Raw genomic sequence first — 9800 nt, 5'->3', positions numbered from 1 at the left:
TGGGAGACTTGGGATACTGCAACACTGCATATTTATCACTTTGGAACTTTTGCCTAGACTAGATCACTTGATTTTTAACTATGTATACAATTTTTTTTTTTTGTAGCTTTCCTAAGAAGGATGACTTCAAAAATTACATTTGTACTTGTTCTGCAGACTGGAAAGTAATAGGGTTTTTAGTTCTCCTTTAAAACTGAGGGATGCTGCTCTAGTGGATTCCTAGATATAACAGCGACCTGTTCAGCTTTTTCACTAGTGGTTATGGCTTAACCTCCTTTTTGCAATATTTGTTTCTCTTTATAAACGAAAAAGAAAACACAGAAGTTAAGATTGGTAAAGTATGATAATAAATACAGGGAATTACATGTGAAATTTGCCATTTGGCCAAACAACAAGGTGTATGAAGAAAATAATGCATGCTTATATATCTGCTAAAAAAAAAAAAAAATCAACAGAACTGCATTTTAAGTTAAACAAGTACATTTTCCTGTGAGACGGTCTGGCATTAAGCTGAGTTACCATATCTTTTAAGGCACTATTTTATCAATGTATATTGGTGGCTTGGGTGAATGCTGGAGTTTTTTATTATAATTTTAAATTATTTCCATAGTTCATTTATTTCTCTTACAAAGTGTCATTTATTCTGTGCTAGCTTGTTCTTAACACTTCTTAGTCAATTTTTTAACTTCCATGAAGTTCCCACTGTTAAGCAGAAGAAAATTAAATTTCCTTGGATCACAAAACTCAAGAACTTTGATAAATTGTTTCCTTCATTGCACTTTCCTGTTAGTCTTATTTTTCCTTTTGTGTAGAAAACATCTTCCATAAATAGCTCACTTTGAGCATTACTTCCTAAGGCTTTTATTTTGACCTTGAAGATTTCATTTCATTTCTGAACTACTCTCAGGTATCTCTGATCATCTGCAATCCCTTTGGAATGAGTACTGGAAGCAAGCAGACAATTTCAGAGAAATCTTACTTTTACAGGAAAAAAAAAAGGCATATTTGCATTGGCCACAATTAGGGTGAAACTTCGAAGTTTACTTTATAACCTTCATTTTGAAACCTGAAATCAAAAAACCTTCCTTTTTGTTTTATAAAGATAGAAATCCTCCAAAGGAATTGCATCATTTTGCTTAAACGTGAATGGAAAATTCGTTTCCTGAACTCTTAGAATTTAATGATCTGAGACAAAAGTTAATCCTATATTTTGTTTTGAAATAAGAAAAGAATTCACACAGCCAGAATGGAAAATATAATATTATTATAACTTCCAACAATGGAGTTGTAAGCCTGTTAAATTACATCTGCTTAAAATACAGCTGAATTTGCTTCCAAATATAAGACTATAAGGAAGATCTTCCTTAGATATAAAATCTTAGTAAATCATTGTAACAGCAAATAACACCCTCTTCATTACACTTTTCTACACAAAAATTGAATTTACTTTTTTTTTTTTTTTTAATGTAAAACCTGATGAAAGAGGAAATTATCTCAATAACAGCAATTTCCAAAATGGTAGTTTACTTCCATTTATTGGTTATGTGACATAACTAAAAAAGTTACTAGGAATGCAACCCATACTTACAAGAAGATATATGGCCCATGAATGAACTATCAGCAGCTCATGGGATCTTCTACAAGTGTCTTCTCACTCAGGCTGCCTTTTTAATTTTTAAAAGGAAGAGCTTGAACTTTTACTAACTCCAGCTGTTTCTTATATCACAGTTGTGTTTTAGTATAGAATTCGTCTATTATGCTTGGGTTGTACTATAAAGAATTTCCTTCTTGTACAACTCCATCATCTCTAGATATGCCTTGATGTCAGTGAGATTATTTAAGAGTATAATCAGCCTTTCCTGTTTAAACAGGTATGTTTGAATATTCAAAAATGCTCTTTCTGATCTTCACATTTTCTCAGGTTTTGGAGAATAGAATCTGTCAGCCCACATCACGGGAGCAGCTAGTGTAGAAACTTCTTATTTCAAATGCAACATATCTTTGTTATTTTGAACTATTGTGGGACAATCACAGATTGCAGATATCTACTGTTCTGTTACAATGGTGCCATTTTCAGTATAACCTGAGTTATGAACACATGTGGCCATGCGGTGCGATTTGCCTTTTCTAGGAGTACAGCTGCAGAGCAAGATTTTTTTTAAATATCTACGGCTCGTTATTGCCATTAAAAATGATCAACCATTGATTGTGATGTACTCTTCAATACATCTAAGCTGTTCTTTTGTTTTGTTTGGATCCATTTGAAATCAGATATGCACAATGAAGGCAACAGGCAAGCAAGAAAGTATCTTGAAGTACTCTCAGGGTTTAATAGCAGTAGTATCTCATAGCGTGACTTTCTGTACAGATGGTTTTGTGTGCCTTTTGTGATTATGCATGTGCATATGTTCATGTGTGTGAATAATTCTGTCTGGGATGTGACTTTGAATTTTGAGAAAGTTGAAAAAGAGTAAATGGTTAACAAATTTATGCTTTGGGTTGCTTCTCGCTAAATCAAACACATTATTCTACTCCTGCCTTGACATCTGAAGTTAAATTCAAGTTATACAAATCATGTAGTTTTATTTGTTTGTTTGTCTCAATATACAAGTTTTTGACTTTAGGAAATGAGTTCAGGAGTGTAGGGAATATCCAAATCTCAAAACAAAATCTTGTGGTAAAAGGTTAAGTGTTGATAACATGAAAGAATGGGGCATATATTTTCCTGAGAGTTAGTATCAACACCTAGTATCAAAGAACATTTTTTTTTATCTTGTCATAAAATCAAAATGAAAATGAAGATGCTTCAATTTGAAGAAGCTGTCCTCTACTCTGATTCGTTTTATACTTCCCTTGGGGTAGATAAGTTGCTAGAGAGCTAAATGCCAAATGTCTTACACTACAGTCCTGTACAACTGATGCTTCTCCCACTCTGTGATACACACCACGTAATTGCTTACTTAGTCTCAATGTATGTTGGTCCATTTTATCACCTAATTAGATTGTGTTTGAAACACCATTTGGTAGGAACAATCCAATCTGCTTTGCCATTTGGTTCTTCATTAATTTACTTCCAAGAGTTTGTTTTTACTAAAAAAGAAAGAAAAAGAAAGAAAAAGAAAAAAATAAAGTTTTTTTTTTTTTTGTCTACAAGATAGCTAACACATTAGCAGTCTTACAAAAACATGCTGAAGAAAGCACACAACTTTCTGGTAGGTTGGCTCTGCATTCCACCTGGATTTCAACTTCACTACATTTTTACCTGGGGAGAGCAGGTGCATATGTATTAAAAAGTGCCCAAACCTCAAGTGCTCTTTAGCTGTGTGCAAAAACATATGCTATTCCAAGCTTTCAGAACAGTAGATATCTGCAATCTGTGATTGTCCCGCAATAATGTTTGATAACTGAAGATATTCTGTGATGAAAGAAACTGCCTCCTTCAACCTTTTGTTTTCCAAGGCTGATTGCCTGTGGCGTGATTGTTTTACCTGTGTCTGAACAAGAGAATACGCAATTTACTCAGTGCTTTAAATCAGGGAACTCACCGTGAATGAAGAATAAAATGTTGCCCTCGCTCACAGGACAGCACTATGGACTGTACAATAATGTAAATTTAGCACCTATAGAATTATTTGTGTTGTTACAAAATATGTAATGAAACTTCATTTTGTCTTGAATGTAGCCAGATCATTAAATGCTGTAGGCAGCGTACAAAGAACCACAACACACTTGCAGATCTGTAGACAGTGGATAAGCAGAAAGGAATTCTTAGAGTTCTTTTAATGTACTGTGTATATATATACATATGTATTGTACAAAAGCAAGGTACAGAATTAGACCAGAAAAACAGAAACTTGTTAATGAACTTCCCATTCGCTATAGTGATTTTGCTAACCACAATTAGTCATGTTGTGCAATGAATCATGATTCTTTGAATAATTGTGTATTTCCCTCCCTCCCCTGCCCAACACACTTATTTGTCACAAAGCATTTGGGTCTGAAAACTGTCCTGGTGAATAATAGTAAAAAGGAAAATGTAAAAGAGAGATGTGACTGATGCATTTCAGGCATTGAAAAGTTAAGAACTTGAGAACTTATAGTCTGAAGTCGAATGGCTTTTCTTATGTTTATCTATACCAGCACCTTCTTTCTAGACAAGAGAAAAAAAAGTGGGCAAGGAGGGACTAATTCTTGTCAGCTTGTGATAGTGTTTGTCTTAGTTATGCTTTTGATTCTGATAGCCTTTAATGCGTTTTACTTTCACAAATTAGTCCAGCTTCTACATCAATGAATTCCCCATTTTAACTACAGGGTGTCTGAACAACCAATTTGTTTTGTGTTTTCACTCGTTACTTTGTAGTTCCCCATGATGCCCTACAAAAGTTCTTCAAGCCTTGTTCCAGTACAAGGAAAAAGTAAATAGGCATTCTTTGCCATCTCTGTGCCACTCAATTTATAAATTTTCTATCACACTCTCAAAAGTCAACTCTTCTGGCAGAAGAGGAGTTGTTAGCTGTCTCTGATACAGAAAGTATCCCATATGTTTGATTATGCTGTCTCTGCATTTTTGGAAATACCTTGCATATTTTTTCAATGGGTAGAACCAGGATTACATACAGTATTGACATATCTAGTAGTACCCTAGATGTTTTTCATGATTAACAGCCAGAAAATTACAGCTGCAGACTGTTGTCAAGGAATAAAAGTATTTTTAATATTTAGATTGATATTAACTGACAACTAGATGAATCTGAGGTGAAGGTTTGCTTGTCATTTAATGTTTTTCAAATATCTGACTTGAAGTGAGAAATAGCTCTTGCTTTAATGTATTTACATCTCATATTTGAAATCAGAATAGCGATAGGACAATTAAGGATCATAGTATCTCTCACATACGTGAAATCAGTGCCTTGTGACATATACTTGTCAGCATTATAAAGAGCTCCATGATATAAGAAGACTTAATGTTGACATAAGAGGATTTAATAAGAGAATTAATTACGTATGTGCTTCTTTTGTACAGAACCATAAGATGACTTGTATAGGCATAACAGCAGATAAATGATGGCACTCTCTTAAAAGTTTCTATAACTTTTGAAGATGTTTTTGCTTTATAAATACCTCAACAGCAGAAGGACTAAGGAGAATCTCCATCCCTTACTGGGGAGCCCCATGGCTCTCTAGAGCTGCCAGAAAGAAGGCTGTAGCAAGGAGGGCATTGGTCTCTTTTCTCAGGTGACAAGTTACCAGGTGGCATGAAGGAAAGGTCTCAAGTTGTGCCAGGAGAGGTTTAGATTGTTGTTAGGAAGAATTTCACCATGGAGAGGGTGGTCAAGCGTTGGAATAGGCTACCCAGGGAGGTGCTGGAGTCCCAGTCCCTGGATTTAAGAGACATGTGGACTTGGCACTAGGGGATGTGTTTTAGTGGTGGGACTGGGTAGGTCAGGTTGGTGGTTGGACTTAATGATCTTGAAGGTCTTTTCCAACCTAGATGATTCTATGATTCTTTGTTGCCTAGTTCTGTACTCAGAACACACATTTTACAATCCAGGCAGGAGTAGGTACCAGCCATTTATGTTTTATGTTTTTTCTGCATGTTTACTGCATTTGCTGAAGCTGACCCTCCAGCTTTAAAACAGAGGAACAGAAAACAAACAGCAAAAACACGCAGAAGAAAAAGCATTGAAAGTCAGGAAGCTGCAGTGGCTATTTTCCATGGACTATTGTGCAACAGTCCTGTTACAAACAGATTAAAACAGTGGGGCAGCAGTTGTACTGGTAGTACCAATATCTGTTGGTGTTATTTTTCCCCAGACATGGAGATAAAGTTTTGTTGCAATTTCATCTTTAATATATACGCATTTCCAAAACGAAAACAATTTTGATATCTTGGACAAAGTGAATATGAAGAAACTATAAAAATCCAAATATCTGATTGCTTATACTTTCATTATTTGTAAACACTCAGAAGTTTTCTAATGACATTGTGGCTGCTAATCTGAAATTTTCCTGCATGCAGTTGACATATCTCAAACTTTGGAAGGTTTACAGATAGTGATTCTAGTTTCTGAGTTTCAGTACTAATATGTCTGAAGTTGATCAATGGAGGGTAATGAAAACAGTAATTTTTGCAAGGAAGTAATCTCAAATTAATGAAGAGATCTTTATTTTATTTTATTTTATTTTATTTTATTTTATTTTATCTTATCTTATCTTATCTTATCTTATCTTATCTTATTTTATTTTATTTTATTTTATTTTATTTTATTTTATTTTATTTTATTTTATTTTAACCCCTGGTTAGATATGCATAACTTATTTGCCTTGAGCAGACCAGTATTAACCTCTCCCTTCATGGTTGAATAATCAAATGGATTTTCTATTTTTTCCAGTGCTTCATTCTTTTGGGACCAGAAAGGTGACAACTGATAACAATCCATTACTTTAAACAACTTCTGTATTTCAGAGAAAAATGGGGACGTTCAGATCTTTACGTTATCCATACATGGAAATGTATGAGAAACGTACACAAATCCATCTTTGTTCAGATATCCACAAGATTTAGCAAGAAACAGATTAAGGGTACGTAAAACAGGATAGGTTGAATGTTCTAACATAGTGAGAATTGAGTTTTGCAATCTATAATGGAGCTCTACAGTTGCTTAGTTGACAATGGCTAAGGCTGTGAGTGAGGTTTTACACTTTTTGCAAGTCAGCAATAAAGGAAAGTTTGTTTTTAGCTTGCTTGATATACTTCGCTTGTCTTATTTTGAACCTCTTTCTTTTCAGAGTTGCTTTCATGAAAATGTATATTCTATTATTTGGGCTGTAAGGGAAAATCCTAGCTATCTGTGATCAAATTTCACATACAGTATGAATAGGCTTGCTATACTGAGATCTGAATTTATAGAGAGTGATCAATTGAAAGCACATCATGTTGGTCTTCTGCAGAAGTCTTTCACAATAATCAGAGGGAGGAAAAAATCTTTCTGCTTTTTAATTTTAATGACTCTTCCTTCCCACAAACTGTTCAAACCCACAGACACAATTTCCTTACTTCAGTTTGAAGGCTGTTGATTTTGCCAAAAGGTGTGATAGGATTCATCCACCTTGAAGTATTTTGCATCATCATAAATACAAGCTGTTTTTGTCTTCTGAAGAACTGTGCCTTTGGGATGTCCTGTCACTGTCCTGATGTATATCTGAAAAATTAAATGAACATAAAATCCAAGTAAATTCTTTCCTTGTAATGAGCATACATAGAGTCAAATCACAATATTCACTAATGAAATGGGATAAAAGTACACAAATGTTCGCAGTTCCATGATTTTGTGTGTGTGTGTTGTTATATTTAACACAGAATAATGAAGAAAAAAAAAAGAAGAAAAATACATGATGATTGCTTTTTATCCTGAATTTTGTGAAACATGCAAGAATGTTTCTTTGGGTCAACACCAGCCTCTTTCCTAAATAAATCTAGGTATGGAGGCTGCAGAGAAAGTTTTCTGCAAATACAGTAGCTGAAACTCATTCATGTCTAAAACAGCAAGGAATTTGGGAATATGCACCCAATTTTCAGCCTTTAGTTTCTACACCTCAAGTTGTTTTTATCTTAATATTTCAACTCTTAAGAATACTTGTGTGCTATTTCCTATAAAAAGAATATCTATCTTCTCCCTCCTTTCCCAGAACAAATAATTCTCTTGTCTGACTCTCCAAAGGATGGGAACAGCTAACCATGACGCTAGCCTGACTCTTCAGTGCAGCTCATCTCCTCCTGACTTGTTGCTGACAATAAGGGTGAAACAAGAGCTGGTGTTGTTTGGGCGGCTTGAATTGAGGACAAGTGAATCAAGTGACATTTGGGAAGACAAAAGAATAGGAAATTGCTCAATGTGAGGCTGCAGAGTTACTTTGAACTCTATTTTATCTACACGAGGGGACCCCCTCAAGTAGATATTTATCCCTACTAAATGCACTACTTCTCAAATAAGTGAAAAGATATTATAAAACTTTGTGGGTTTTAGCACATCGGAGCTAATCCAGGATTTTGTGCTAGTTAATGTGTTTATATACAAATATATTAGAAAGATAGTCTGTATACAAATGTTTTTGAGGACAATAGGAAATTGAACTCAGGGGGCTGAAAGCCTGAAGGTTGGCTCAACATTTTGAAGTGTGTATTGTAATGGGAGTTTCCCATCAATTTGTCTGCTGGTAGTTGTGAGATGTGTCTCTTCGTAGCTAGAGGCAGGAAGAGTTTTGTCTGAGAGCTGTTAATTTAAAACAAACAAGAAATAATGAATAATAACCTTACTACCAATTTAAACAGGATTTTTTTGTGGTTTTTTTACAGTACAGACTAATAATATTAAAAATTAAATCTAAATTGTAACAGTTTCCATAATATAGTGGCCTAAAGCAATAAACTTAGTACATATTTACTAATTATTGATACTTCCTATCACCCTACAAAGCAGAAGTTCTTCCTACATAAAAATTTACATTTGCGAGTGGTCCAAACGCATAGTATTGAGCAAGTGTAAGAGCAGCTGAGAGACTGGCTTTGTTAGTTGTGGATTGACATAGAGCCATCAAAGTTTCTGCAAGCAGCCTATTTGTTTTTAGAAATGTTAAGTTCTCACTAAAAGTTTTTGTCAGGCAAAATTAGTATTAGAAATTATATTAATTAGAGTATATCAAGCTATATTAACCAGGATTTAATTTATTTGTACATATATATATATATATATTTTGTATTAGAAAGCTTTAAATGGTTACACCAACACTAATTAAAATAAGTGTACAGAAATCCTTTTCTATTACCAGTCTGCCTCTCTTGTTCAACTGGTAGACTCCGTGATCCTTGTGTGTCCCTTTCAACTCAGGATATTCTGTGATTCCGATGTCAAACCATGCAGATAGTTATAAAACAGAATTTAGAAAAAACTACTTAAATTTAAATAATGCTGAATATTGCTGTTTCATGGATCATTAAATATACAGCAAACTTCATTGTTTCCTGCAGGTCTTTGAACATAATGTCAGATACTGAGCTCAAAATAACATGGCAGTTTTGTGAGCTTTGCCTCAAAATGTGCAAAAAGGAGCATTTAATTGAATTTATATCCATATATCGTAGTTTAAGGATCTTGCAGCCAATTATAAGGACTATAGCAAAATTTTGAATATTGGAAAGACTGCAGAATTACAATTTATTTCTTAAGATTTAACGTTTTTGTTATGTAAAGATAAGTAAAAATAGTGATCATAATTGTTGCTGATTTTGGGAGTTTAAAATGGAACTGCCTGCCCCTCAAGGTCTGAGCTACAAATCTCTGGTGTTGAGTACGTTGGCTTCTCTCCTTCCCTTGCCCACTTTTTTCAGACTAAGCTCTGACGAGCTTACTGGGGGCTATAGAACATCAATACGGGATTCCGTAATTTTATAATGTCGTCTAGGGAGGAGGTATTTTTGTCCCCAGTGCTTTCTTCAAGAAGCTTTCAGCAGAGGACTTCTGTCCTATCATTGCAGAGAAGAAATACGCTCACAGTTTCAATGAACAGTGGAGCAGGCTGAGGAGAGGGGGAGGCACGTGTGTGTATCAGAATGATTTTTTCACTTAAAAATCTGATAAATACTACACAATGCTATTTTTTCTGCCAGAGGATATCCAAAACACGAACATGGGGATGATGGGTCTTAAACAGAATTTACCGAAGATCTGGGCCTTTGCGGTCTGGTATTTGGTGTCCAGCAAAGATGACATAGGGCATGGTGGTACAGGCTGAAGGAACAA

The 9800-nt window shown here is 34.7% G+C and overlaps 1 protein-coding gene across 31 annotated transcripts in view; it reads left to right on the top strand.

Annotated features, from left to right (window-relative positions):
- The window catches only part of PCDH11X (protocadherin 11 X-linked), a 490740-nt gene that overhangs the window by 119144 nt on the left and 361796 nt on the right, over window positions 1–9800 (top strand). The gene's annotated exons all lie outside the window — the stretch shown is intronic.

The sequence above is a fragment of the Anser anser genome, assembly GCF_964211835.1.
Source record: "Anser anser genome assembly, chromosome: 13".
Taxonomy (NCBI): domain Eukaryota; kingdom Metazoa; phylum Chordata; class Aves; order Anseriformes; family Anatidae; genus Anser; species Anser anser.
Note: the sequence above shows the minus strand (reverse complement) of the source record. Positions and strands in the feature narration are given on the sequence as shown.